The sequence below is a fragment of the Ambystoma mexicanum genome, chromosome 2p, assembly GCF_040938575.1.
Source record: "Ambystoma mexicanum isolate Mex_15411 chromosome 2p, UKY_AmexF1_1, whole genome shotgun sequence".
Lineage (NCBI taxonomy): Eukaryota > Metazoa > Chordata > Amphibia > Caudata > Ambystomatidae > Ambystoma > Ambystoma mexicanum.
The window spans coordinates 88562899-88579491 of NC_090923.1; the positions used below are offsets into that span (position 1 = coordinate 88562899).

Here is a 16593-nt window from a genome sequence, read left to right on the forward strand (position 1 = left end):
AGCGCTCGATGACCCAATTTAGTTCCTCGTAATACTTCAGACAGAGTGCTTCATATGATTTAACTGGCCTTTTATCCCCTTGAAGGTTGAGCACATCTTTGCCGATCATTTTTAACATTTCACTAGTGGGATGATTCAATGTCTTCAACGTAATAGAGCTCTTTGATATTGAATAGTCACTTTAATTGAAGTCAAACCAAACTCTGTTCTTATATATTGTATTGGGCATGTATGTGGGAGGCCAAGAATGGTACGCCTAAAGAAGCCCTCTATATTGTCTATCCATTTCAGGTTATCAAGAGTGAGGGCTTCGAGGCCATATGATACTACTGGGACAAACCACTGTTTATACAGCAATAAAATGCCTTTCAATGTGCATCCAGCATATTCCAGGACATACCTTCTCACTAACAATGTGATTTGTTTAGTTCTCATGATTCTGCTTTCAATTAGATGGATATATCCTAGTCTACAGTCCATCTACACTCCTAAGTATTTATTTATTTATTGAAATTTAGCAGAAATCAATCTACTTTTTTCAATTTATAAAAAAAGAAAATTTCATAAATTCATACTAATTCATAGTAATTCATACTAAGTTACAGAAAGGAAACATTGTAAATTAACAAACATAAAACCTTTAACTATTTATATAAATCAAAATAAAATAAATGAAGTATTGAAATAATGTCAGTAACATCAGTAACAACAGATCTTATGCTGTGAGATAGTTAACCGATATACATTATATCTCAGTAAAAGGTTTAACATAATTCTGTAACATAGATGCTTTTTAACATTTCATAACCAGATCCCACACTATCGTTTTCCATCTTCCACGAAAACAGTCGTCAGAAAATTCACCAAAGCTATAATTAGGCTCATATTGGCAGAGTTAAGAAGGAAAGCCCATCTAAATTCAGACGGCACATTTGCAACTACAGCCATGTGCTTCTCAAACAGTTTTTTTCGCAGAGGAATCAATGCTGCACATTCTATAATTAGATGTTCTAAGGTTTCTTTTTGTGCTGGATCAGTGCAGAATCTACTGAAATTCTCCGTCACACTGATTTGTTTGTGTTGGGCCAGAACATCTCGGGTGAGCCATAAGTTAAATCGCATTCTAACAAATGCCATTCGTATTTGTGGTGAGGGGGCTTTAGTCAGGTAAGATTCAACAACCCCCATTCTTTTTTCAACATAGCATTTGTTATTAAAGTGCTTATATTGCAGGCATAATGAGCGAGTGTGAATCCAATCTTGGAGAAAGATTTTCTCTTTAGCTCTTACAGGATTCATTATAAGGGTTTCCAAGTTAACATCTGCAATAGCCAGAATGTGATAAACATATTTAGTCCATTGCTGGATGAACACATGATTCGATGTGAACAAATAGGACGCTAACACAGCAAAAATTGACATTTCATTAGTATTTACAAGACTTTTACACAATAGGGCACAAAGTTGCCAATGGTATTTCGCACTTAAGGATACGAGACCCAACTTGTATCGCAAACATGAACCTGGAGTGGATTTTGGTACATTAAGGATCTGGCTCCAGAATTTAGCTTCTAGTTTATTCAACATTGAGAAGATGTAATAGCTCTTGACTCTAACCCATACAACAATGAAGGGGAAACATTTTGTTGCCAAAAGAGCAACGCCAGATTAATGGTGAATTTGCCATATTTATAAAGTATTATTTTAGTTTGAGATATGGCTGATGTTAACTTGTCTTGCAAAGTGTATGTAAACACTGAGGCAGAAGTGTTGCCTTCAAATGGTAAACCCAGGTATCTATAATGAGATACAACATCTAAGGTGATATCTTTGACCATCCATACAAATTTATTTCTGTGAGTTAGTTTGGGGGTGTATACTACTATTTGTGACTTTTTTACATTCATTGACAGTTAATTTTCATCAAAGTAAACAGTCAGTACATATAGCAGCTTTTGCAACCCTGCTTCAGCCCTCTTGAAGTTTCTATTACAGCAGACAACAATCCCATAAAGGTCAAACATGATGTCAATCAGACCCTGGGGACATTGGGCTTTGATCAGTTTCTCAATTAATTTTACTCTTGACACAGAGTCAAATGCCGCATTTAGATCGATAAATGCAAAGAACAATGATGTATTTGATGTATCATTAAATTGACTGCAGTTCCAAGTCCTGGAACAAAGCCTGTCTGATTTCGATCGCGAGAGTTGGATTACTGAGACCATTTATTGAAATCTGTTAGGACTAATCGGTTGAAAATGTATCCTGGTGAGTCCAAAAGAGCTATCGGTCGATAATTCGACGGTGTTCCACGAACGCCCTTTTAAAAATTGGTACTATATGTGAAGTATGCCATGAATCCAGGATTTTCTGTGAGATAAGAATTTGCTGAAAAATATTATTGAGTATGATTGCCCAATGTTTGGGATACTGTTTTAACATGTAGTTGGTGATTCCATCTGGTCCAGCAGCCCGTGAGGAAGATGATTTCATAATTTTCATAATGAGTTCCTCTATTATGGTCTCTGAGCATTCCAAGTTCCACAATGATCTAGATTGGACTTTATAGTGAAACGAATCACAGGACTTGTCTGCATATAGAGCTGAAAAGTGCGCAATCCACTGATTTTCAGATACTCCATTTAATTGTGACTGGAATTGTTTATGAGTTGAGTTTGCATTTAACAATTGCCAGATTTGAGCAGCGTTTTTGTTTGAAGTTGCCAATAAGAAAGCTTCACCATCTTGCTGGAACAATTTACCTTTATAAGATCTAGACTAAATTCTAAAACGAGATTTGATGATCTTACGCACTTTGATCTTCTCAATCAATGGTAGAGGGTTAATAGCTCGCAATTCTCTGCGATAAGCCTTCTTTGCCCGATCGCATATGCGGGTCAAATGTATGATTGTGTTTGGTCTTGGTAGGAATATAAAGATTTTTATACAATGACAGTACATCTACATAGGATTGTCGTTGATATGATCTTAGTTGCCCATTCAATGTTTTGTTTAAAGATAACAGAGACTCCGGAGTCCAAGTTAACATTAGCATTAGGTGATCACTTGCAGACTGCGTTATTATTTTGAAGCCTATTGACTGCATGAATTGCACATCAGATAAATAAATATAATCAATCCTACTTCATGATACACCTCTCTGCTAGATAACATGAGATGGCATGTCACCAGGTAGAGAGCCATTTGCCATTCTCATGCCAAGATGATTCATGAAGCTGTTCCATTTATTTATCTCTTGGGTTTTCTTCCCACTGGTTGTTTTAATGAAATCAAGATTAAGATCTCCAGCTAGGATGATAGATGAAATTCCATTCGTTTTTGCAATCAATTAAAATACCATAGACAAGTCTCTAAAGAAAAGGCCATCTGATATTGCTGCAGGGTTTCTATATAAGTTGATTAAAGCCAGGCCTTGGGCGTCAAGTGTGATTTTAACAAGTTGGATATAGCTGTTCGGACTAGCCCATAGATTAAACTTAATAGCTTAGCTGGATTTAACAGCTACTAAGAGGCCCACCATAGGGCGACCCTTCAGCGCTAATATCGCTGGAATGAAGGCTATGTCATGATTATCCCATATAGGAGGAGTTGTCATCCAAGTTTCCTGAAGGATTACTATGTCCGCTTCGGAGAGATTGATGTTTTCTTCCCATTGCAAATGGCTATTGCCCCTCGTATTCCAGCTTACAAGTTTAAGAGAACTTGATTGTATTTCGGGAACTCCTTGCTGCAGTGATGGTTATGCTTGGGCATTGATATGATGATTAGTAATCGTTTTTTAGTCCAAGGCGCAGTAAGTGCAATGACACTTAGTTATGCAGCAATTTTAGACATTTGGGTCTCAAACGATGTTTCCTAGTTCTTTCTTTCAGGATCTTGGGCCAAAAGAAAGCCCAATTTGAAAAATTCCATTTTTGCTCGCCATAACGTGTTCATCACTAGACCAGATTTCATCCATAACCGAACTATGGATAAATTCACATCACAAATGAATTCCACTTGGTCAATATCAGCTGATGTCAGGTCTTCTAATTTAGGGATATCATTAAAGATGTTGAGAACACTTGCTCTTGACAGATCATACTGTTGATGAGGGGCTGCTCGACATTTCAATATTAGCGTATGGTGGTTAGCAAAAACATTTTTTGTGATCTGGCTTTTGCTGTTTATTATTAGAGCCTTCTGTCGTACGCTGGCTTTTATGTTGAGGGTTTTTTGCAGAAATAGCAGTTCTTTGTCTTAGTGCGAAATCATCGGACACGACATTGTTGTTTGTATGTGTAACTCTGGGCTCTGGATTTCTTAATTGAGTGCTATGATTTGGCCCCAGATTATGCTGCGCAAGATAATTTTCAATAGCTGTCTTCATAATCTCGTTTTGTTCATTCGTTGTGTGAGATGACTTTCCTTCCCTAAGTATGGCTTGAAGGGAGTTCGTTGAATTCAATTGCCTCGGTTGTTCCATGATCACTTGCTGCTTCAAATTAGGCTGCATTTCACTTGCTTTAGTATCTTGTGAAATTGCAAAAGAGACTCTCGGACCAATCTCATTTACAGTAGATGCTGCATTTATTTCAATTGCGCGTTGTGAAAGATATGCATCAACCGCAGCTTTAATTGCATCACTCTGGGTATGCATCTGTTTTGAGTTCAATGCTTGCTGCGGGAGGGATCGCCGGCTGAGGCATGCTGGCCACTGCATTTTAGGCTTTTTCGCAGGGATCCTGTGGATTTGCTTGATTGCAGGGCTCAGGTATATCGTCCTCCAGAGCGATAACAAAGTTGGTTCAAAGGAGAGTGGTTTGTCGGGAGACAAGACGGGTTTTCGGTCTGTCTTGAGGGAGCTTGATTTTTAAGCAGTGGTCCATCCACCTCGGTTTGTTTACAAGTTTTTTTTCGTGGGTTTGGTTAAATCAATTGTGGGAGGGCGAGATGGAGGATTATTGACTGTCGCTGTTTTATTACTTGGTTGACAGGGTTTGGTGATGAGGTGCCTTGCTTTACCTTTAGCATGCTGGCGTTTATTAAACACGTCATAGGCTACCTTATTTACTTGCTGCTTATCCATTGTTGGATTATTGTCCACACTTAACCACAATGAGTTAGGATCCACTATTGTGGGAATATCAGATTCAATTGGACGGATGATGTGATCAAAAGAAGGTAGGAATTGCTCTGGTCTCGATGAAATTGCTGGAGGTATCGACACGTTTGGAATTGCCCTAGTGATTTTATTTTCCACTGAAAGATCCTGTAGGGGCAACAATCTTTGATGGGGATGCGTTTTAATCCATGTTGTAATTTGATCAATCTTTTCCGATTGAATATTGATTTTTAACTCGAGCGACTCAAAAAGTTTAAGTAAACTTTGGATTGTTGAGTTTACCGACACCAATGTAATTTCAAGTAAACCGGGATTTGAAGTTGTTGTCACTTTTTCTCTAGAGGAGGCTCGATGTCTGGGAGTTGGCAGAATGTATGAGGCTGCTAGAGAAATAGAGGAATCCATTGAACATCGCTGACGGTAATCCGTGGTTGAAGAGTGCGGAGATGAAATTATTCCTTGAGTGCTTGCGTGAATTGAGACTTCAGAGAACACTTCTTCATTACTCTCGGAGTCTGAAAAATTCCTCAATTTGATCTAATTGTGGTCGCAATTGTTTATCTTTTAAAGAGATCTTCAGGGATTGTAACACTGTGTTGTCAGATACTGGGAGCTCCTCCTCACGATTATGGGATTCTTCGTGATTTGTTGACAAGTTCTTGGGTGAGCTAGGCTGTGCAAGGGTATCAATAGGTCCTTGAACTGTGACTTTTAATGACTTTTTTAGTTCTTCTTGGCACGTTAGTGCTACTTTGGGGAAGCCAGACCAAGGTGTGGATGGGGTAACGGCTTGAGCCGCGTAGTTTGGTGAGTTTTGAAACTCTTTCTGATTTGTTGTTATCGCGGGAAGAGGGCCGGTCTGGAGAACAGAAGGAATGGTATCCCAAGGCGTAATTTTCAATGGAGGACAGAACGGTCTAATGTCCTTACTCGAAGTAGGTGTTTTCACACTATTTTTGACTCGAGGCGTGAGTGTAATGGATGTGCATGAGGACATTATTTTTGATTTATCTTTTGCTTTTCTCAATTTACCACGTATCGGAGTGCCTATTTGAGTAACTGAATTAGGCATATTTGACTTAAGGGTATACGGTTGCATGAGCAAAAGAGAACTCGCAAATGATTAAGCTAAGCTTCTACTTTGGCAATTAAATGAGGCAAACACAAAACAGTAATGCAGCAGAGACAGCAATGACTTACAACTGTAGGAACATATAAGTATATTCATCCCTAGAGGACACCAATTGGTACGTTGATCATCTATATGCAAGATTTCCCGGCCTCAGCGCCGCAGCTCCGCGGCTAAGCGGTAAAGCGGGACTTGAGGGGACTTGCTTGTGTGCGCGCGCGTCCCAGGTTAAATAGGTACCGTCTCCAAATACAGGGTCCCCAACCCCTTGCTGGACAGAACAGAACAGGTCTGCCATCACCAAGGGACTTCAAGATTGCGCTGAGCCTTTGCCACCTGTTCAGAACCCTGGGAGTGGTGGACACCTGGAGGGTCCTCCATCCGGACGCAGCAGATTACTCACTTTTCTCCCATGTCCACCGCTCCTCATCCCAAATCGACCTGATCCTAGCTAGCCCACAGCTCCTGCAGTTCACGGACGAAGTCGAAATCGGCACGAGGGCTCTCTCTGACCACTCCCCGATCCTCCTCACCGCAAGCAATTTCGACCCAGACCCCCCTGAAAGACGCAGATGGACCTTATATGAACCGATGTTAAATGACATGGCGGTCCGTGACGCTATATCCAAAGCAATTAAGAACTACTTTAAGGAAAACCCCCCTGACCTCACCTCAACAGCTACGAGATGGGAGGCCATGAAGGCCGTAATCAGAGGGGAACTAATAGCACAAGCTGCCGCATACATGAGGAGGCGAGCGCAGTGGAGGGGTCGGCTGGAGGAGGAAATGGCTGAGGCAGACTCGATCCTGAAGAAGAAATGGTCACCCAAGGCGGCCAAACTGGTGAGATTAGCCCGCTCGAAACTGGAGTCCCACTATGCGGAACAAACAGCGCAGTCCCTGATCAGGACAAAGCAGAACTATTATGTAAACGGCAATAAGGCCAAGAGATACCTGGTGAGCAAACTAGCCAGAACCCGCAGACGAAACCACATCATTGCCCTGTAGGACCAGGAGATATAACAAAGATGTTCCCGAAAGACGCAAGTTATAGTATCGTTTAGAAGACTATCAGTGCATATTCAACTAATAGCTTAAACAGAACAAATCATTCAGTGAAACATATATATTTTTGTATCACCAGTCAAACAAACCTCAATTGTGCCTATTGTTGGTAGCACATATAATACAACATTCAAAAAAGGATATGTAAAAAAAAATAGATTTTTTATTTTAGAAGAGAGAACACGCATATAGCCACTTGTTGGCTTCATATATGAGAACTATTTACACTGAAAAGTAAACATAAATAACCAAATCTGCAAATACAAACAAAATACATTCAGTTTTGTTAGGAAGGGTACAGGAAATATAGGGGAGGAGGAAATAAGAAGAAGAAGAAGAGGGAAGCAGCATAAACAATTCACAAAGCAAGAAAACACTTATTCTCTTCAAGGTCTTTTATCCATCCAAGTTACACAGACAAATCTAGTTCAAATAAGGAGTTTGGTCTATCCATGCAATTTTCTATGGATAAGTTGAAAAGAAGGCAGATCATAACTAACTGACCCTTACTAGCTCAGGGGTATAGTTTGTAAACTTAATGATGAGCAATCAATGTTAGTTTTTTTCACAAGAAAGCTAAAGAAAAATTATGCAACAGGAAAAAATAATGTGCATTGCGCCTGACTCAGGCAAAGAAACAAAGAACACAACACAAGCAAATTTGTGTAGCGAACAAAAAGTAATGTTAACATTTACTTAGAATAAGAGAAAAACTTTGAAAGGTTATGTCACAAGCTGAAATGATGTACTAATGTACACTAATGCTTTTAGTAAGGCAAAACAACCCTAGAAGGTTATGTCAAAATGGTGTACATGACATAGGCTGAAATGATGTACTACGCCTTCCGCTGATAAGCGTGGGTGGCAATGTCCTCTGGTCACAGGTACGTGTGCACCTATGCCTCAGGCATGGCACAATTGGCGTTTCGGTGGTGTGTAGACAGATAAGGACCACCTTCTTCAGGAAATTTGATCTTGAATTCAGCCCTACAAAAACAATCAGATGTAATCCCAACATATTATAATATCTCTAAAGCATTATGAGATACAATGTGAGGTAATACAGTGAGTGGTGAGTTAAGGGTACCAATAAATGATAAAGAACACCAGGCAGCCGCCCCTTTGAGATGGCAGACGGACCCCCTACAACTAACTCCCATTTCCCATAGACAGGTATCCAAAACCATAGACACCATACAGTAGTGATAAAGGATGCCACGAAGGACTGGTATGTGAATGAATAGAGAGGTTTTGAACAGATCAGAATAAATGTAGGCACCGACTAAAAAGGAGTGTGAGTGGAAACACCCAATAAAAATAAATATAAAGCAAGTCCATACCTATAGTATTATTGAACATGCCTCTAGGGCAGGCATTTCGTAGTGAAGTCACAATGACTGAGACACTCGAGTAAGTGTGGTAGTCTCTGAAGTATATAAGCACATCTAAAGAAAAAATAGATGACGTGCAAAATTAAAAGACACGTATGTAGTGATGCAAATGTAAGATTTTAGAGTTCACTAAGTTGTGCAAGCCTGCAGAGCGTAGTGCAGACGTGTGTCACGGAGCGCCGAGAAAATCCGGCACTTTTTGGGCAGAGGGCAAAAGTATCTCAGAGCCCAATCAAGCAATCAGTCTGCGCGGTCTAGGCCGTTGCTAGAAATGTGAAATGAGAGCAAATGTCATGCTCAAGCGATACACGGCAAAAATGGGCTGCAGGCAAACAGCATAGGAAACTGTGCTTACCTGTAGTATGCCTCCGGGAGGTGCAGGAACCAGGATGATTCGAGTGTAAGGCCCGGCAGAGACATCCAAGCCAAGTACTGCGTTTGCACTTCCGGGGGCGTGGCTTATGATTATATGCATGGCGCATAGAAAGAGGACTGAACTTGTGACTCTTGCACGCATTTGCAAGGGCTACGAGATGCATCATATGAAATGACAGCCTGGCCGAAATAGAGCCAGAAAAAAGGAAAGAAGAAATGAAGCGGAAATTAGACTAATCACCATAAAAATATATGTGAATTAACTCCTAAGAAAATTTAGGGGGGGGGGGGGAGTAATAATAATAATTAATAGGACCAAAATCCAAAATGAGTGAATCAATAACAAGAGAGCAGTACTCCATAGAGCAGCCATCAACAAGTCGCATGTAATAAGGGCAAATGTCGTAATATCCTGTGGTGCATAAAGAACAACCCCAAAAAAATGATAAAAGGTATGGGGCATTGAGATTGTGGAGGGAGGGTGATTAAAAGGAAGAAAGGGTCAGTAAAAGGTTAGCGCCAAGTTGGAGAAGCTTCATTGAGATCGTGTTCGATTGTGTCAAATGCAAAAATGCACTGTGCCTCCTTATTGGCCAGTGCCTGAAATGGATTGGAGGCATTCTTGACCACATCGACCACCCACCAACGTAGGTCTTCAGTCGAGTGGCCATATTCCATGTAGTGGCTCACTAGGGGTGAATTAATAGCTTTGCACCGGATTCGGGAGCGGTGCTCCGTAATGCGGGTGTGGACAGGCCATGTGGTTTTGCCTATATACTTAAGTCCACAAGGGCACTCGATGCGGTAGATCACCCATGGTGTCTTGCAATTAGAATGATGGCGTATTTCCCAAGTTTTGCCATGTAAAGGAAACGTTTTGATTTTAACAGCAAATTTACAAATCGAGCAGGTGCCACAAGGGAAATGCCTCGTCAAGGGACGGAGATCCCAGCTCGATGAGGTGGATCATGAAGATTTGTTTTGGGTAGAAGCATGGACCAATTGGTCCTTTAAGTTATTCTGTCTTTTCATAGCAAATATTGGCAATGGTTCCGCCGGTAAAGCAAGCTGCGCCACAGACCAATGTTTTTTGATGGATTTTTTTATTAGAAAAGTATGTGGGCCGTAAGTGAGGGCACACACTAGTTTGTCGTGTAGCGCCACATCCTTGGGTTGTAGCAGGATATCGCGGGGGGTAAATCTTGCCCGTTTGTAAGAATTGGTAACCAGTTTTTTAGGGTATCTACGTTGCTGAAATTTAGTGGTTAGGATCCGTGCATGATGATCATAGTCCAGTATGGAAGTACAATTTCTCCTTAATCTCAAAAACTGAGAATAAGGCAGATTTTCTTTTTGTGTACGTGGGTGGTAACTGTCAAAGTGCAATAAAGTATTGCGATCTTGTGGGTTTCTTGTGGGTTTCATGAATAATGAGCAAACCAGTTTATTAGTGTGGTGCTGAATTAATAAGTCAAGAAAAGGAATTTGCATGTTGCTCTGAGCTAGTGTGAATTTGATGGTGTGGTGGCATTGGTTCAACCATGACAAAAGAGCATTAAGTTCATCATTGGTGCCATGCCAGATGACAATAATATCGTCTATTTAACGCCTCCAGTTCTCAATGTGTTGGCGAAAAGGATTAAGGTCTGAGAAAATGAATTTAGTTTCAAAGTCGGCCATGAAAATAATTGCTAGGGTCGGGGCAAAAGCTGCCCCCATAGCCGTTCCTTGAGTTTGCTTGTAGAATTGGTCCTGCTATTTGAAATAATTCTTGGTAAGTGCCAAGGAGACCAGTTCCATGATGAATTCAACCAGAGCTTTATTGAACTGTGAGGAAAGGGTTAGATTAGCTCGTAAAGATTCCATCATGAGGAATATTGGTATAACGCGCTATGATATCAAGCGTAACCAGAAGACTGGTAGTGGGGTCAAAAGACTTGCCTTCAAACAGTGAGATGACTGAGGTACTGTCTCTGAGGTATGACGCTGTTTGTTGGCTAATCGGTTGAAGGTATTTGTCAATAAATTGTCAAATGGGTTCAAGGACAGTGCTGCAGCCTGCCAGTATGGGTCTGCCTGGTGGTTTAACTGCATCTTTATGAATTTTAGGGATTGCATAAAATTTCGGAATGGAACAATTAGGTTTATTAAGAAATTGTGCTTCTTTATTGGTGATTCATGTACGTTGCAGGGCATATTCCGTGATCTCCAGAATGGACTTCTGAATGTCCTTAGTCAGATCTTTATGGAGGGGATGGTAGCTACCTGGTACATTGAGAAGATCTAGGACCATAATGTGATATTGTGCCTGACTTAGGACTACTATGCCCCTGCCCTTGTCTGCTGGTTTTATAACAATGTGTGGGTTATGAAGGACCCGGAGGGCAGAACCCGGTATGGGGAAGAAGCTAAACTACAAATAGCGGCAGCTCATCTGGCTAACACTCTGACCTCGACCCCGCCCCAGCGGACTCTTCAGGAACATTTCGTAGCGGGCACCTGGCTACCGCAGCTCTCGGAAGCGGAGACGAGGTGGAGGAAACACTCAAGGCCTTGAAACACAGAGCCCCTGGCCCAGACGGCTTCCCACCCAAGTTCTATAAACTCTTTCGCCCCCTGCTTCTGAACCCGCTAACAGAGCTTTTCAACTCCTTCCGAGACTCAGGCTCTATAGCCCTATCTATGCAGGAGTCCATGACAATCATGCTCCTGAAGCCAGGCAAGGATCCAAAGGAATGCTCATCGTACAGACTGATATCGCTTCTTAATGTGGACGCAAACGCTTACTCAAAAGTATTGGCGAACAGGCTGGGACGCGTCCTACCATCCATCACAGACCAAGACCAGGCGGGATTCATCAAAGGCAGAAGCACTGTGGACAACATCCGCCGAGCACTTAGCCTCATCGAAGTGGCGTCCGGAGACCAACGAGATCTGGCAGTCCTGACCTTAGACGCCACCAAAGCCTTTGACAGGGTAGACTGGAACTTCATGCGGCTCACCTTGGAGGCATTTCGGTTTGGCCCCGTGTTCCAAAAGATGGTGTTGGCCAATTACATAGCCCCAAAAACATCACTAAGACTCAACCAAAAGACCTCCGCCTCGATCCCGCTCTCATGTGGAACAAGGCAGGGCTGCCCACTCTCCCCGCTGGTCATGGAACCATTCGCCCAAAGGACACGATCCAACGACGAAATCACTGGGCTGCAGATAAATGGGGAACAGTTCAAGATCTCACTGTATGCAGACGATGTAATGATCTCCATCACCATCTGTCAGACCTCATTACCTGCCGTCCTAAGAGAACTAAAAGCATTTGAACAAGTAGCGGGATTTCAGGTGAATTACTCCAAATCGGAGGCACTGAGCATCAACCTAAATACCCCCCTCATAACCACCCTTCAAACACACTGCCCATGGACAGTGTAGCTCCGACTCAACACTTAGGGATACGCCTCACAGCGAACCCGAAAAAGCTGTACGCAGCCAACTCCCCCCCCTATTCAAGGAACTTGAAAATGACCTACAATGATGGAACAGCCAAGAAATCTCCCTCCTGGGACGGGTCACAGCATGTAAAATGAACTTCCTCCCCAGATTGCTGTACCTATGCTCTGCCCTACCAGTCTCGCACCCGAAACAAGCCCTGGAGCAACTGCAAAAGAAGCTTGCAAAATTCGTTTGGAAGGGTCGCAGGGCCAGAATACCACTAAATGTCATGACAGGGGCCGCTAAATGGGGCGGCCTAGGGCTACCGAACATCACTAACTACTTCCTGGCAGCTCAACTAGCGAACGCCTCCGCCTGGACGGAACCAGAATCCCCCCGAAATGGGCACGGATCGAACAAGCCAACTGTCAACCGCTGCTACGCTCCCTACTGCACACCCCAAGGACCCTTCGGAGCGGTGGACCACAGATGCTAACATCTACCAGAGAAACCCTGGAGCCATGGGCATGGGCCCAGCGGAGGAAGAAGCTGCACAAGGGCCACAGTCCGCTCTCCCCGATCATCTGGAATCCGGACTTCTCCCCAGGAATGGCGGCATCAAACTTCAGTCGATGGACCGCTAGAGGCCTCCGCTCCCTCTTGCGACTCTACGATGGCAACTCCCTGCTTAATTTCGAACAATGCAAGGACAGCCTCCAGGTAACGGAGAGGGAGAGGTTCACATACACTCAACTACGCCATTGGATCTCACAACCGGCAGTTAGTCAGGGAGCAACCCGCAACCTACACCCACTGGAACACGCACTGGAGGACGACACACACCGAGGGCGGATTACTAAGCTGTACCGCCTCCTTCAGGAGGATATACTAGAGGTCAGACCCCCATACATGGCCGGATGGAAGACGGATCTGGGATATCCCATTGAGGACCAGATGTGGGTGGAAATATGGACAAGGATTAACTCAACCTCCAGATGCGTCACGAACAAAGAATACGCCCTTAAACTCCTCCATCGCTGGTACCTCTCCCCGGTCCTCCTACACCATTGCAATGCATCCCTTGACCCAAGCTGTTGGAGACGCTGTGGCGAGCGAGGGACCTTCTTCCACATGTGGTGGAGCTGCCCAAAGGTCCAAGCCTTCTGGAGGTGGATCATACAAATCATGGAGGACATTACCCAACGCAGACTGCCGTTGACTCCAGAGGTGATTCTCCTGGGAGAAGCAGGTCCGGACTGCTACCCGAAAACAGGACGCTCCGCTAAATTGCTGACGCAACTATTATTAGCGGCCAAGATCACAGTGGCCTGCAAGTGGAAAACGCAAGAGGGCCCCATATTACCCCTCTGGTGGTTAAAAGTCTGGGAAATACTAGTGGCTGAGAAAGTCACAGCAGCGAAAGAGGGGACCCTCCACTGCTTCACCGACTGCTGGGCGCCAGTGCTGGACTACCACAGCCAATTCCCAGCGTTGACTTTTCAACCGTGCCTGGTAACAAACTTCCTAGGTCCACGGAGCCCAGACGGATCCCCAGATCACTAGAACTCCGCGGACATAGGGGAGTCCGCAAAGGGATCCGCTGAGGGGGGGGAGGGAACAAATTGCATGCATGTCGCTAATGTTGGGAGTTGCACCACCGTGATTAATCTACCTGTTATGCTGCAACCGAAATAATTAAAGTTGTTAAAAAAAAATCATGACTTATGCCCGCCATAAGACCTCCATATGGACGTCCTCTTTCACCCTTATTTTTATTTATTTTTGTATTTTTATTGTTTTAATCAAGATAAATCTTGACTTTTCAACAAAAGATACATAAAAATTTGCAATTCATTACTTAAAATCCTAAAAGAAAAAAAAACTAGAAATACAATGTATAATGCAAATCAAAAATTCCTTATTTACAAAACAAGCAACAGATCTGGCACACATTGGAGTCTCTATATATTGGCATTCGCAGATGACCAGATTTAAATCCCATACCTTGTAAAGGCTGTTTATGCTAAGCAGTTTGTGCCCATGGATCGGGGGCTCTCGAGTTATAATTTGCTTGTAACTAATACCTTTTTTAATAGGCTCAATCTGTACAGAAAATTAAGAATTGCATATCTAACTTTCTTCCTGGGTGAATGAAACAATTCCCAAAAGCGGACCTTGGATAGGTCATCATAGTCTTCAAACAGCGTTTTAAAATGAAAGATTCGCAATGTTAATAGCATAACACATTCTGTACATATGTGCTTCAGGGTTTCTGGCAACAATTGACAAAAATGGCAGTGCATGTCACTTGAGGTAATCAATTTACGTATAAATAAGACATCATGAGTAGGCCATATATTGAGACGAAAATGTAAATAATCATCCCTCTGGCGGACGGTGGGGAATCTAATAGATAACTTTCCACAACACCACATTTTTTAAGGGCAAACGGATTGACAGGCGCACCTAGTTTTTATCCAGTCATATTGCCATAAGCGCATCTTTGCTTTATTAGGATTCTCAAGCAATAATCCCAATTCATGCCTTATTAGACACATTGATTCAGATGCTGCCAAGTTAAGCACTTGTTTCCAATAGCCCCCTTCCAATTTCAGCCAGTAACTATATGATTTGTGGATTAGGGCTTCTGACGCATACACTACCACTGGAATTAGTTTTTGCTTGTAATATGTAAGAATCGGAATGATAGAGAACGGCTTGAGATATGGCAGTATATAACTTTTGTTTTGTATATATTTCATGGGGAGTAGCACTCTGTTGATTTGTTACCAATGTACCCAGATAAATGTAAGATGACACCGATGACAAATAAACTTGCTGGAGCGGCCACCTGTGCTTGATGGTGCGTTTTGGGTTTCCAAACTGGATGACTTTAGTTTTCAACACATTAATTGATAAACAATTACACTGGGTATATTTATCAAGTGCTCCCAGTAAGGCTCGTAAGCCATTAGGAGTTTTGGAAAATAACATCGTATCGTCTGCGAACAGTAGAAATTTGACCGATACGCCATTGATTTTTGGCGGATCAGTTCTATTGTCATTGAAGCAAAACCAATATCAGAAATAAAAAAGTTAAACATGGCAGACGCCAATAGGCAGCCCTGCTATAATCCATGTGCATTGAGTACATGGTCTGATAGTAGGCCGTCAGTGGACAATTTGACCTGTATAGAGGTGTTAGTATGGAGGTCAATCACCCATTTCAAGATAGACCAAGGGCAACCTTTGTCCATCAATTTTTTATACAGCAACTCACGCGGAACTGCGTCAAAGGCCATACGGAAGTCTATAAAGTCAATGTATAATGCCTGATGACATTGCTGCGCTTGCGTCAAGATGCTATTAAGAGTTATAATATTAACTGCTGTTCCTAATCCCGGTAAGAATCCCATCTGAAAGGGGTCGCGGTAGTTATTTGTGTCTAACCATATATTAAATTGATTTAAAATAAGGCGTGCAAAAATATTTCCTGGGCAGTCTAAGAGGGCAATGGGGCGGTACGATTTAGAGTCGTCCCTACTGCCCTTTTTAATTGGGGATATGACCCACAGCAAAAATATGCCTTAAGATCTGGTAAAGTATATCTACCCATTCTTGTTGATGGTCTTTCAACATGCCATTATGGAGTCCATCTGGACCGACATCCTGAGACTGACTCAGGTTACTAATACAGTGTGAAATGTCTTCTAACTCTAAGGGAAAGACATGAGAGGAATTTTGTCCCAAAGCATGCCAGCCCATGGCAGCAAATGGTGAACCATATAGGTCTCGAAAGTATTCCTGCCAGGCTTTGTTAGGTATAGCAGTAATTTGCATCAAACCTTGAGTCTGGCAGGTAGCATTATTGAGGCAAGTCAAAATCCCACGAGTGGATTTGTTGAGGATTTGCTTAAGCATGTGCTCATTATCTCGATGGTGCTGCAAGAACTTCTGCTCTTTTAACCAGGCTTTGTGAGCCAACCTCAGCTGGTTTTTCAATGTGGCTCTATCTATATTGGCTTCATATTTCACTTTACGGAGGTTCTGTCTCAATAGAGATTTATGATACTGCA

At 42.5% G+C, this 16593-nt stretch overlaps 1 protein-coding gene across 2 annotated transcripts in view; it reads right to left on the bottom strand.

The window, feature by feature from the left end:
* The window catches only part of P4HTM (prolyl 4-hydroxylase, transmembrane), a 971989-nt gene that overhangs the window by 235150 nt on the left and 720246 nt on the right, over positions 1 to 16593 (bottom strand). The gene's annotated exons all lie outside the window — the stretch shown is intronic.